Source organism: Colletes latitarsis, unplaced genomic scaffold, assembly GCF_051014445.1.
Source record: "Colletes latitarsis isolate SP2378_abdomen unplaced genomic scaffold, iyColLati1 scaffold0007, whole genome shotgun sequence".
Classification (NCBI taxonomy): Eukaryota; Metazoa; Arthropoda; class Insecta; order Hymenoptera; family Colletidae; genus Colletes; species Colletes latitarsis.
The window spans coordinates 33,542,734-33,553,923 of record NW_027488367.1 but is presented as its reverse complement, the minus strand read 5'-3'; positions in this window follow the sequence as shown (position 1 = coordinate 33,553,923).

The window sequence follows — 11,190 nt, the reverse complement described above, 5'->3', positions numbered from 1 at the left end:
GGCGAAAGTATAAGCCAGATGCGCGCATTTCCCAGACCTAACCCAGACCTAACCGGTGTTATCCTCTGAAATATTGATCGAAACCAGGTTTAATTGACTGCTTCAGTGTGTTACCACATTACTACGTGATTCAAACACGGAAATAACCCAGGATCTGGCCAACAAGTTTGCGAAAAAGGCGAAAGTATAAGCCAGATGCGCGCATTTCCCAGACCTAACCCAGACCTAACCGGTGTTATCCTCTGAAATATTGATCGAAACCAGGTTTAATTGACTGCCTCAGTGTGGTACCACATTACTACGTGATTCAAACACGGAAAAAACCCAGGATCTGGCCAACAAGTTTGCGAAAAAGGCGAAGGTATGAGCCAGATGCGGGCATAACCCAGACGAAACCCAGACCTAACCGGTGTTATCCTCTAAAATATTGAACGAAACCAGGTTTAATTGACTGCTTCAGTGTGTTACCACATTACTACGTGATTCAAACACGGAAAAAACCCAGGATCTGGCCAACAATTATGCGATGAAGACAAAATCATGAGCCAGATGCGGGCATAACCCAGACCTAACCCAGACCTAACCGGTGTTATCCTCTAAAATATTGATCGAAACCAGGTTTTATTGACTGCTTCAGTGTATTACCATATAACTACGTGATTCAAACACGAGAAAAACCCAGGATCTGGCCAACAAGTATGCGAAGAAGGCAAAATCATGAGCCAGATGCGGGCATAACCCAGACCTAACCCAGACCTAACCGGTGTTATCCTCTGAAATATTGATCGAAACCAGGTTTAATTGACTGCTTCAGTGTGTTACCACATTACTACGTGATTCAAACACGGAAAATACCCAGGATCTGGCCAACAAGTATGCGAAGAAGGCAAAATCATGAGCCAGATGCGGGCATAACCCAGACCTAACCCAGACCTAACCGGTGTTATCCTCTAAAATATTGATCGAAACCAGGTTTAATTGACTGCTTCAGTGTGTTACCACATTACTACGTGATTCAAACACGAAAAAAACCCAGGATCTGGCCAACAAGTATGCGAAGAAGGCAAAATCATGAGCCAGATGCGGGCATAACCCAGACCTAACCCTGACCTAACCGGTGTTATCCTCTAAAATATTGATCGAAACCAGGTTTAATTGACTGCTTCAGTGTATTACCACATTACTACGTGATTCAAACACGAAAAAAACCCAGGATCTGGCCAACAAGTATGCGAAGAAGGCGAAAGTATAAGCCAGTTGCGCGCATTTCCCAGACCTAACCCAGACCTAACCGGTGTTATCCTCTGAAATATTGATCGAAACCAGGTTTAATTGACTGCTTCATTGTGTTACCACATTACTACGTGATTCAAACACGGAAAAAACCCAGGATCTGGCCAACAAGTTTGCGAAAAAGGCGAAAGTATAAGCCAGATGCGCGCATTTCCCAGACCTAACCCAGACCTAACCGGTGTTATCCTCTGAAATATTGATCGAAACCAGGTTTAATTGACTGCCTCAGTGTGGTACCACATTACTACGTGATTCAAACACGGAAAAAACCCAGGATCTGGCCAACAAGTTTGCGAAAAAGGCGAAGGTATGAGCCAGATGCGAGCATAACCCAGACGAAACCCAGACCTAACCGGTGTTATCCTCTAAAATATTGAACGAAACCAGGTTTAATTGACTGCTTCAGTGTGTTACCACATTACTACGTGATTCAAACACGGAAAAAACCCAGGATCTGGCCAACAATAATGCGATGAAGACAAAATCATGAGCCAGATGCGGGCATAACCCAGACCTAACCCAGACCTAACCGGTGTTATCCTCTAAAATATTGATCGAAACCAGGTTTTATTGACTGCTTCAGTGTATTACCACATAACTACGTGATTCAAACACGAGAAAAACCCAGGATCTGGCCAACAAGTATGCGAAGAAGGCAAAATCATGAGCCAGATGCGGGCATAACCCAGACCTAACCCAGACCTAACCGGTGTTATCCTCTGAAATATTGATCGAAACCAGGTTTAATTGACTGCTTCAGTGTGTTACCACATTACTACGTGATTCAAACACGGAAAATACTCAGGATCTGGCCAACAAGTATGCGAAGAAGGCAAAATCATGAGCCAGATGCGGGCATAACCCAGACCTAACCCAGACCTAACCGGTGTTATCCTCTAAAATATTGATCGAAACCAGGTTTAATTGACTGCTTCAGTGTGTTACCACATTACTACGTGATTCAAACACGAAAAAAACCCAGGATCTGGCCAACAAGTATGCGAAGAAGGCAAAATCATGAGCCAGATGCGGGCATAACCCAGACCTAACCCTGACCTAACCGGTGTTATCCTCTAAAATATTGATCGAAACCAGGTTTAATTGACTGCTTCAGTGTATTACCACATTACTACGTGATTCAAACACGAAAAAAACCCAGGATCTGGCCAACAAGTATGCGAAGAAGGCAAAATCATGAGCCAGATGCGGGCATAACCCAGACCTAACCCAGACCTAACCGGTGTCATCCTCTGAAATATTGATCGAAACCAGGTTTAATTGACTGCCTCAGTCTGTTACCACATTACAACGTGATTCAAACACGGAAAATACCCAGGATCTGGCCAACAAGTTTGCGAAAAAGGCGAAAGTATAAGCCAGATGCGCGCATATCCCAGACCTAACCCAGACCTAACCTGTGTTATCCTCGAAAATATTGATCGAAACCAGGTTTTATTGACTGCTTCAGTGTGTTACCACATTACTACGTGATCAAACACGGAAAAAACCCAGGATCTGGCCAACAAGTTTGCGAAAAAGGTGAAAGTATAAGCCAGAAGCGCGCATATCCCAGACCTAACCCAGACCTAACCGGTGTTATCCTCTAAAATATTGATCGAAACCAGGTTGAATTGACAGCTTCAGTGTGTTACCACATTACTACGTGATTCAAACACGAAAAAATCCCAGGATTTGGCCAACAAGTATGCGAAGAAGGCAAAATCATGAGCCAGATGCGGGCATAACCCAGACCTAACCCAGACCTAACCGGTGTTATCCCCTAAAATATTGATCGAAACCAGGTTTAATTGACAGCTTCAGTGTGTTACCACGTTACTACGTGATTCAAACACGAAAAAAAACCAGGATCTGGCCAACAAGTATGCGAAGAAGGCAAAATCATGAGGCAGATGCGGGCATATCCCGGACCTAACCCAGACCTAACCGGTGTTATCCTCTAAAATATTGATCGAAACCAGGTTTAATTGACTGCTTCAGTGTGTTACCACATTCCTACGTGATTCAAACACGAAACAAACCCAGGATCTGGCCAACAAGTATGCGAAGAAGGCGAAAGTATAAGCCAGATCCGCGCATTTCCCAGACCTAACCCAGACCTAACCGGTGTTATCCTCTGAAATATTGATCGAAACCAGGTTTAATTGACTGCTTCAGTGTGTTACCACATTACTACGTGATTCAAACACGGAAAAAACCCAGGATCTGGCCAACAAGTTTGCGAAAAAGGCGAAAGTATATGCCAGATGCACGCATTTCCCAGACCTAACCCAGACCTAACCGGTGTTATCCTCTGAAATATTGATCGAAACCAGGTTTAATTGACTGCCTCAGTGTGGTACCACATTACTACGTGATTCAAACACGGAAAAAACCCAGGATCTGGCCAACAAGTTTGCGAAAAAGGCGAAGGTATGAGCCAGATGCGGGCATAACCCAGACGAAACCCAGTCCTAACCGGTGTTATCCTCTAAATTATTGATCGAAACCAGGTTTTATTGACTGCTTCAGTGTATTACCACATAACTACGTGATTCAAACACGAGAAAAACCCAGGATCTGGCCAACAAGTATGCGAAGAAGGCAAAATCATGAACCAGATGCGGGCATAACCCAGACCTAACCCAGACCTAACCGGTGTTATCCTCTAAAATACTGTCCGAATCCAGGTTTAATTGACTGTCTCAGTGTGGTACAACATTACTACGTGATTCAAACACGGAAAAAACCCAGGATCTGGCCAACAAGTTTGCGAAAAAGGCGAAAGCATAAGCCAGATGCGCGCATATCCCAGACCTAACCCAGACCTAACCGGTGTTATCCTCTAAAATATTGATCGAAACCAGGTTTTATTGACTGCTTCAGTGTGTTACCACATTACTACGTGATTCAAACACGAAAAAAACCCAGGATCTGGCCAACAAGTATGCGAAGAAGGCAAAATCATGTGCCAGATGCGGGCATAACCCAGACCTAACCCAGACCTAACTGTTGTTATTCTCTAAAATATTGATCGAAACCAGGTTTGATTGACTGCTTCAGTGTATTACCAAATTACTACGTGATTCAAACACGGAAAATTCCCAGGATCTGGCCAACAAGTATGCGAAGAAGGCAAAATCATGAGCCAGATGCGGGCATAACCCAGACCTAACCCAGACCTAACCGGTGTTATCCTCAGAAATATTGATCGAAACCAGGTTTAATTGACTGCTTCAGTGTGTTACCACATTACTACGTGATTCAAACACGGAAAATACCCAGGATCTGGCCAACAAGTATGCGAAGAAGGCAAAATCATGAGCCAGATGCGGGCATAACCCAGACCTAACCCAGACCTAACCGGTGTTATCCTCTAAAATATTGATCGAAACCAGGTTTAATTGACTGCTTCAGTGTGTTACCACATTACTACGTGATTCAAACTCGAAAAAAACCCAGGATCTGGCCAACAAGTATGCGAAGAAGGCAAAATCATGAGCCAGATGCGGGCATAACCCAGACCTAACCCAGACCTAACCGGTGTTATCCTCTAAAATATTGATCGAAACCAGGTTTAATTGACTGCTTCAGTGTGTTACCACATTACTACGTGATTCAAACACGGAAAAAACCTAGGATCTGGCCAACAAGTTTGCGAAAAAGGCGAAAGTATAAGCCAGATGCGCGCATTTCCCAGACCTAACCCAGACCTAACCGGTGTTATCCACTGAAATATTGATCGAAACCAGGTTTAATTGACTGCCTCAGTGTGGTACCACATTACTACGTGATTCAAACACGAAAAAAACCCAGGATCTGGCCAACAAGTATGCGAAGAAGGCAAAATCATGAGCCAGATGCGGGCATATCCCGGACCTAACCCAGACCTAACCGGTGTTATCCTCTGAAATATTGATCGAAACCAGGTTTAATCGACTGCTTCAGTGTGTTACCACATTACTACGTGTTTCAAACACGGAAAATACCCAGGATCTGGCCAACAAGTTTCCGAAAAAGGCGAAAGTTTAAGCCAGATGCGCGCAAATCCCAAACCTAACCCAGACCTAACCGGTGTTATCCTCTAAAATATTGATCGAAACCAGATTTTATTGACTGCTTCAGTGTGTTACCACATTACTACGCGATTCAAACACGGAAAAAACCCAGGATCTGGCCAACAAGTTTGCGAAAAAGGCGAAGGTATGAGCCAGATGCGGGCATAACCCAGATGAAACCCAGACCTTACCGGTGTTATCCTCTAAAATATTGATCGAAACCAGGTTTAATTGACTGCTTCAGTGTGTTACCACATTACTACGTGAATCAAACACGGAAAATACCCAGGATCTGGCCAACAAGTATGCGAAGAAGGCGAAAGTATATGCCAGATGCACGCATTTCCCAGACCTAACCCAGACCTAACCGGTGTTATCCTCTGAAATATTGATCGAAACCAGGTTTAATTGACTGCCTCAGTGTGGTACCACATTACTACGTGATTCAAACACGGAAAAAACCCAGGATCTGGCCAACAAGTTTGCGAAAAAGGCGAAGGTATGAGCCAGATGCGGGCATAACCCAGACGAAACCCAGTCCTAACCGGTGTTATCCTCTAAATTATTGATCGAAACCAGGTTTTATTGACTGCTTCAGTGTATTACCACATAACTACGTGATTCAAACACGAGAAAAACCCAGGATCTGGCCAACAAGTATGCGAAGAAGGCAAAATCATGAGCCAGATGCGGGCATAACCCAGACCTAACCCAGACCTAACCGGTGTTATCCTCTAAAATACTGTCCGAATCCAGGTTTAATTGATTGTCTCAGTGTGGTACAACATTACTACGTGATTCAAACACGGAAAAAACCCAGGATCTGGCCAACAAGTTTGCGAAAAAGGCGAAAGCATAAGCCAGATGCGCGCATATCCCAGACCTAACCCAGACCTAACCGGTGTTATCCTCTAAAATATTGATCGAAACCAGGTTTTATTGACTGCTTCAGTGTGTTACCACATTACTACGTGATTCAAACACGAAAAAAACCCACGATCTGGCCAACAAGTATGCGAAGAAGGCAAAATCATGTGCCAGATGCGGGCATAACCCAGACCTAACCCAGACCTAACTGTTGTTATTCTCTAAAATATTGATCGAAACCAGGTTTGATTGACTGCTTCAGTGTGTTACCACATTACTACGTGATTCAAACACGAAAAAAACCCAGGATCTGGCCAACAAGTATGCGAAGAAGGCAAAATCATGTGCCAGATGCGGGCATAACCCAGACCTAACCCAGACCTAACTGTTGTTATTCTCTAAAATATTGATCGAAACCAGGTTTGATTGACTGCTTCAGTGTATTACCAAATTACTACGTGATTCAAACACGGAAAATTGCCAGGATCTGGCCAACAAGTATGCGAAGAAGGCAAAATCATGAGCCAGATGCGGGCATAACCCAGACCTAACCCAGACCTAACCGGTGTTATCCTCAGAAATATTGATCGAAACCAGGTTTAATTGACTGCTTCAGTGTGTTACCACATTACTACCTGATTCAAACACGGAAAATACCCAGGATCTGGCCAACAAGTATGCGAAGAAGGCAAAATCATGAGCCAGATGCGGGCATAACCCAGACCTAACCCAGACCTAACCGGTGTTATCCTCTAAAATATTGATCGAAACCAGGTTTAATTGACTGCTTCAGTGTGTTACCACATTACTACGTGATTCAAACTCGAAAAAAACCCAGGATCTGGCCAACAAGTATGCGAAGAAGGCAAAATCATGAGCCAGATGCGGGCATAACCCAGACCTAACCCAGACCTAACCGGTGTTATCCTCTAAAATATTGATCGAAACCAGGTTTAATTGACTGCTTCAGTGTATTTCCACATTACTACGTGATTCAAACACGAAAAAAACCCAGGATCTGGCCAACAAGTATGCGAAGAAGGCAAAATCATGAGCCAGATGCGGGCATAACCCAGACCTAACCCAGACCTAACCGGTGTCATCCTCTGAAATATTGATCGAAACCAGGTTTAATTGACTGCCTCAGTGTGTTACCACATTACAACGTGATTCAAACACGGAAAATACCCAGGATCTGGCCAACAAGTTTGCGAAAAGGCGAAAGTATAAGCTAGATGCGCGCATATCCCAGACCTAACCCAGACCTAACCGGTGTTATCCTCTAAAATATTGATCGAAACCAGGTTTAATTGACTGCTTCAGTGTGTTACCACATTACTACGTGATTCAAACACGGAAAAAACCTAGGATCTGGCCAACAAGTTTGCGAAAAAGGCGAAAGTATAAGCCAGATGCGCGCATTTCCCAGACCTAACCCAGACCTAACCGGTGTTATCCACTGAAATATTGATCGAAACCAGGTTTAATTGACTGCCTCAGTGTGGTACCACATTACTACGTGATTCAAACACGAAAAAAACCCAGGATCTGGCCAACAAGTATGCGAAGAAGGCAAAATCATGAGCCAGATGCGGGCATATCCCGGACCTAACCCAGACCTAACCGGTGTTATCCTCTGAAATATTGATCGAAACCAGGTTTAATTGACTGCTTCAGTGTGTTACCACATTACTACGTGTTTCAAACACGGAAAATACCCAGGATCTGGCCAACAAGTTTCCGAAAAAGGCGAAAGTTTAAGCCAGATGCGCGCAAATCCCAAACCTAACCCAGACCTAACCGGTGTTATCCTCTAAAATATTGATCGAAACCAGATTTTATTGACTGCTTCAGTGTGTTACCACATTACTACGTGATTCAAACACGGAAAAAACCCAGGATCTGGCCAACAAGTTTGCGAAAAAGGCAAAATCATGAGCCAGATGCGGGCATAACCCAGACCTAACCCAGACCTAACCGGTGTAATCCTTTAAACTATTGATCGAAACCAGGTTTAAGTGACTGCTTCAGTGTGTTACCACATTACTACGTGATTCAAACACGAAAAAACCCCAGGATCTGGCCAACAAGTATGCGAAGAAGGCAAAATCATGAGCCAGATGCGGGCATAACCCAGACCTAACCCAGACCTAACCTGTGTTATCCTCTGAAATATTGATCGAAACCAGGTTTAATTGACTGCTTCAGTGTGTTACCACATTACTACGTGATTCAAACACGGAAAATACCCAGGATCTGGCCAACAAGTTTGCGAAAAAGGTGAAGGTATAAGCCAGATGCGCGCATATCCCAGACCTAACCCAGACCTAACCGGTGTTATCCTCTAAAATATTGATCGAAACCAGGTTTAATTGACAGCTTCAGTGTGTTACCACATTACTACGTGATTCAAACACGAAAAAATCCCAGGATCTGGCCAACAAGTATGCGAAGAAGGCAAAATCATGAGCCAGATGCGGGCATAACCCAGACCTAACCCAGACCTAACCGGTGTTATCCTCTAAAATATTGATCGAAACCAGGTTTAATTGACTGCTTCAGTGTATTTCCACATTACTACGTGATTCAAACACGAAAAAAACCCAGGATCTGGCCAACAAGTATGCGAAGAAGGCAAAATCATGAGCCAGATGCGGGCATAACCCAGACCTAACCCAGACCTAACCGGTGTCATCCTCTGAAATATTGATCGAAACCAGGTTTAATTGACTGCCTCAGTGTGTTACCACATTACAACGTGATTCAAACACGGAAAATACCCAGGATCTGGCCAACAAGTTTGCGAAAAGGCGAAAGTATAAGCCAGATGCGCGCATATCCCAGACCTAACCCAGACCTAACCGGTGTTATCCTCTAAAATATTGATCGAAACCAGGTTTAATTGACTGCTTCAGTGTGTTACCACATTACTACGTGATTCAAACACGGAAAAAACCTAGGATCTGGCCAACAAGTTTGCGAAAAAGGCGAAAGTATAAGCCAGATGCGGGCATATCCCGGACCTAACCCAGACCTAACCGGTGTTATCCTCTGAAATATTGATCGAAACCAGGTTTAATTGACTGCTTCAGTGTGTTACCACATTACTACGTGTTTCAAACACGGAAAATACCCAGGATCTGGCCAACAAGTTTCCGAAAAAGGCGAAAGTTTAAGCCAGATGCGCGCAAATCCCAAACCTAACCCAGACCTAACCGGTGTTATCCTCTAAAATATTGATCGAAACCAGATTTTATTGACTGCTTCAGTGTGTTACCACATTACTACGTGATTCAAACACGGAAAAAACCCGGGATCTGGCCAACAAGTTTGCGAAAAAGGCGAAGGTATGAGCCAGATGCGGGCATAACCCAGATGAAACCCAGACCTTACCGGTGTTATCCTCTAAAATATTGATCGAAACCAGGTTTAATTGACTGCTTCAGTGTGTTACCACATTACTACGTGATTCAAACACGGAAAATACCCAGGATCTGGCCAACAAGTATGCGAAGAAGGCAAAATCATGAGCCAGATGCGGGCATAACCCAGACCTAACCCAGACCTAACCGGTGTAATCCTTTAAACTATTGATCGAAACCAGGTTTAAGTGACTGCTTCAGTGTGTTACCACATTACTACGTGATTCAAACACGAAAAAACCCCAGGATCTGGCCAACAAGTATGCGAAGAAGGCAAAATCATGAGCCAGATGCGGGCATAACCCAGACCTAACCCAGACCTAACCTGTGTTATCCTCTGAAATATTGATCGAAACCAGGTTTAATTGACTGCTTCAGTGTGTTACCACATTACTACGTGATTCAAACACGGAAAATACCCAGGATCTGGCCAACAAGTTTGCGAAAAAGGTGAAGGTATAAGCCAGATGCGCGCATATCCCAGACCTAACCCAGACCTAACCGGTGTTATCCTCTAAAATATTGATCGAAACCAGGTTTAATTGACTGCTTCAGTGTGTTACCACATTACTACGTGATTCAAACACGGAAAATACCCAGGATCTGGCCAACAAGTTTGCGAAAAAGGTGAAGGTATAAGCCAGATGCGCGCATATCCCAGACCTAACCCAGACCTAACCGGTGTTATCCTCTAAAATATTGATCGAAACCAGGTTTAATTGACTGCTTCAGTGTGTTACCACATTCCTACGTGATTCAAACACGAAAAAAACCCAGGATCTGGCCAACAAGTATGCGAAGAAGGCGAAAGTATAAGCCAGATGCGCGCATTTCCCAGACCTAACCCAGACCTAACCGGTGTTATCCTCTGAAATATTGATCGAAACCAGGTTTAATTGACTGTCTCAGTGTGGTACCACATTACTACGTGATTCAAACACGGAAAAAACCCAGGATCTGGCCAACAATTATGCGATGAAGACAAAATCATGAGCCAGATGCAGGCATAACCCAGACCTAACCCAGTCCTAACCGGTGTTATCCTCTAAAATATTGATCGAAACCAGGTTTTATTGACTGCTTCAGTGTGTTACCACATTACTACGTGATTCAAACACGAAAAATCCCAGGATCTGGCCAACAAGTATGCGAAGAAGGCAAAATCATGAGCCAGATGCGGGCATAACCCAGACCTAACCCTGACCTAACCGGTGTTATCCTCTAAAATATTGATCGAAACCAGGTTTAATTGACTGCTTCAGTGTATTACCACATTACTACGTGATTCAAACACGAAAAAAACCCAGGATCTGGCCAACAAGTATGCGAAGACAGCAAAATCATGAGCCAGATGCGGGCATAACCCAGACCTAACCCAGACCTAACCGGTGTCATCCTCTGAAATATTGATCGAAACCAGGTTTAATTGACTGCCTCAGTCTGTTACCACATTACAACGTGATTCAAACACGGAAAATACCCAGGATCTGGCCAACAAGTTTGCGAAAAAGGCGAAAGTATAAGCCAGATGCGCGCATATCCCGGACCTAACC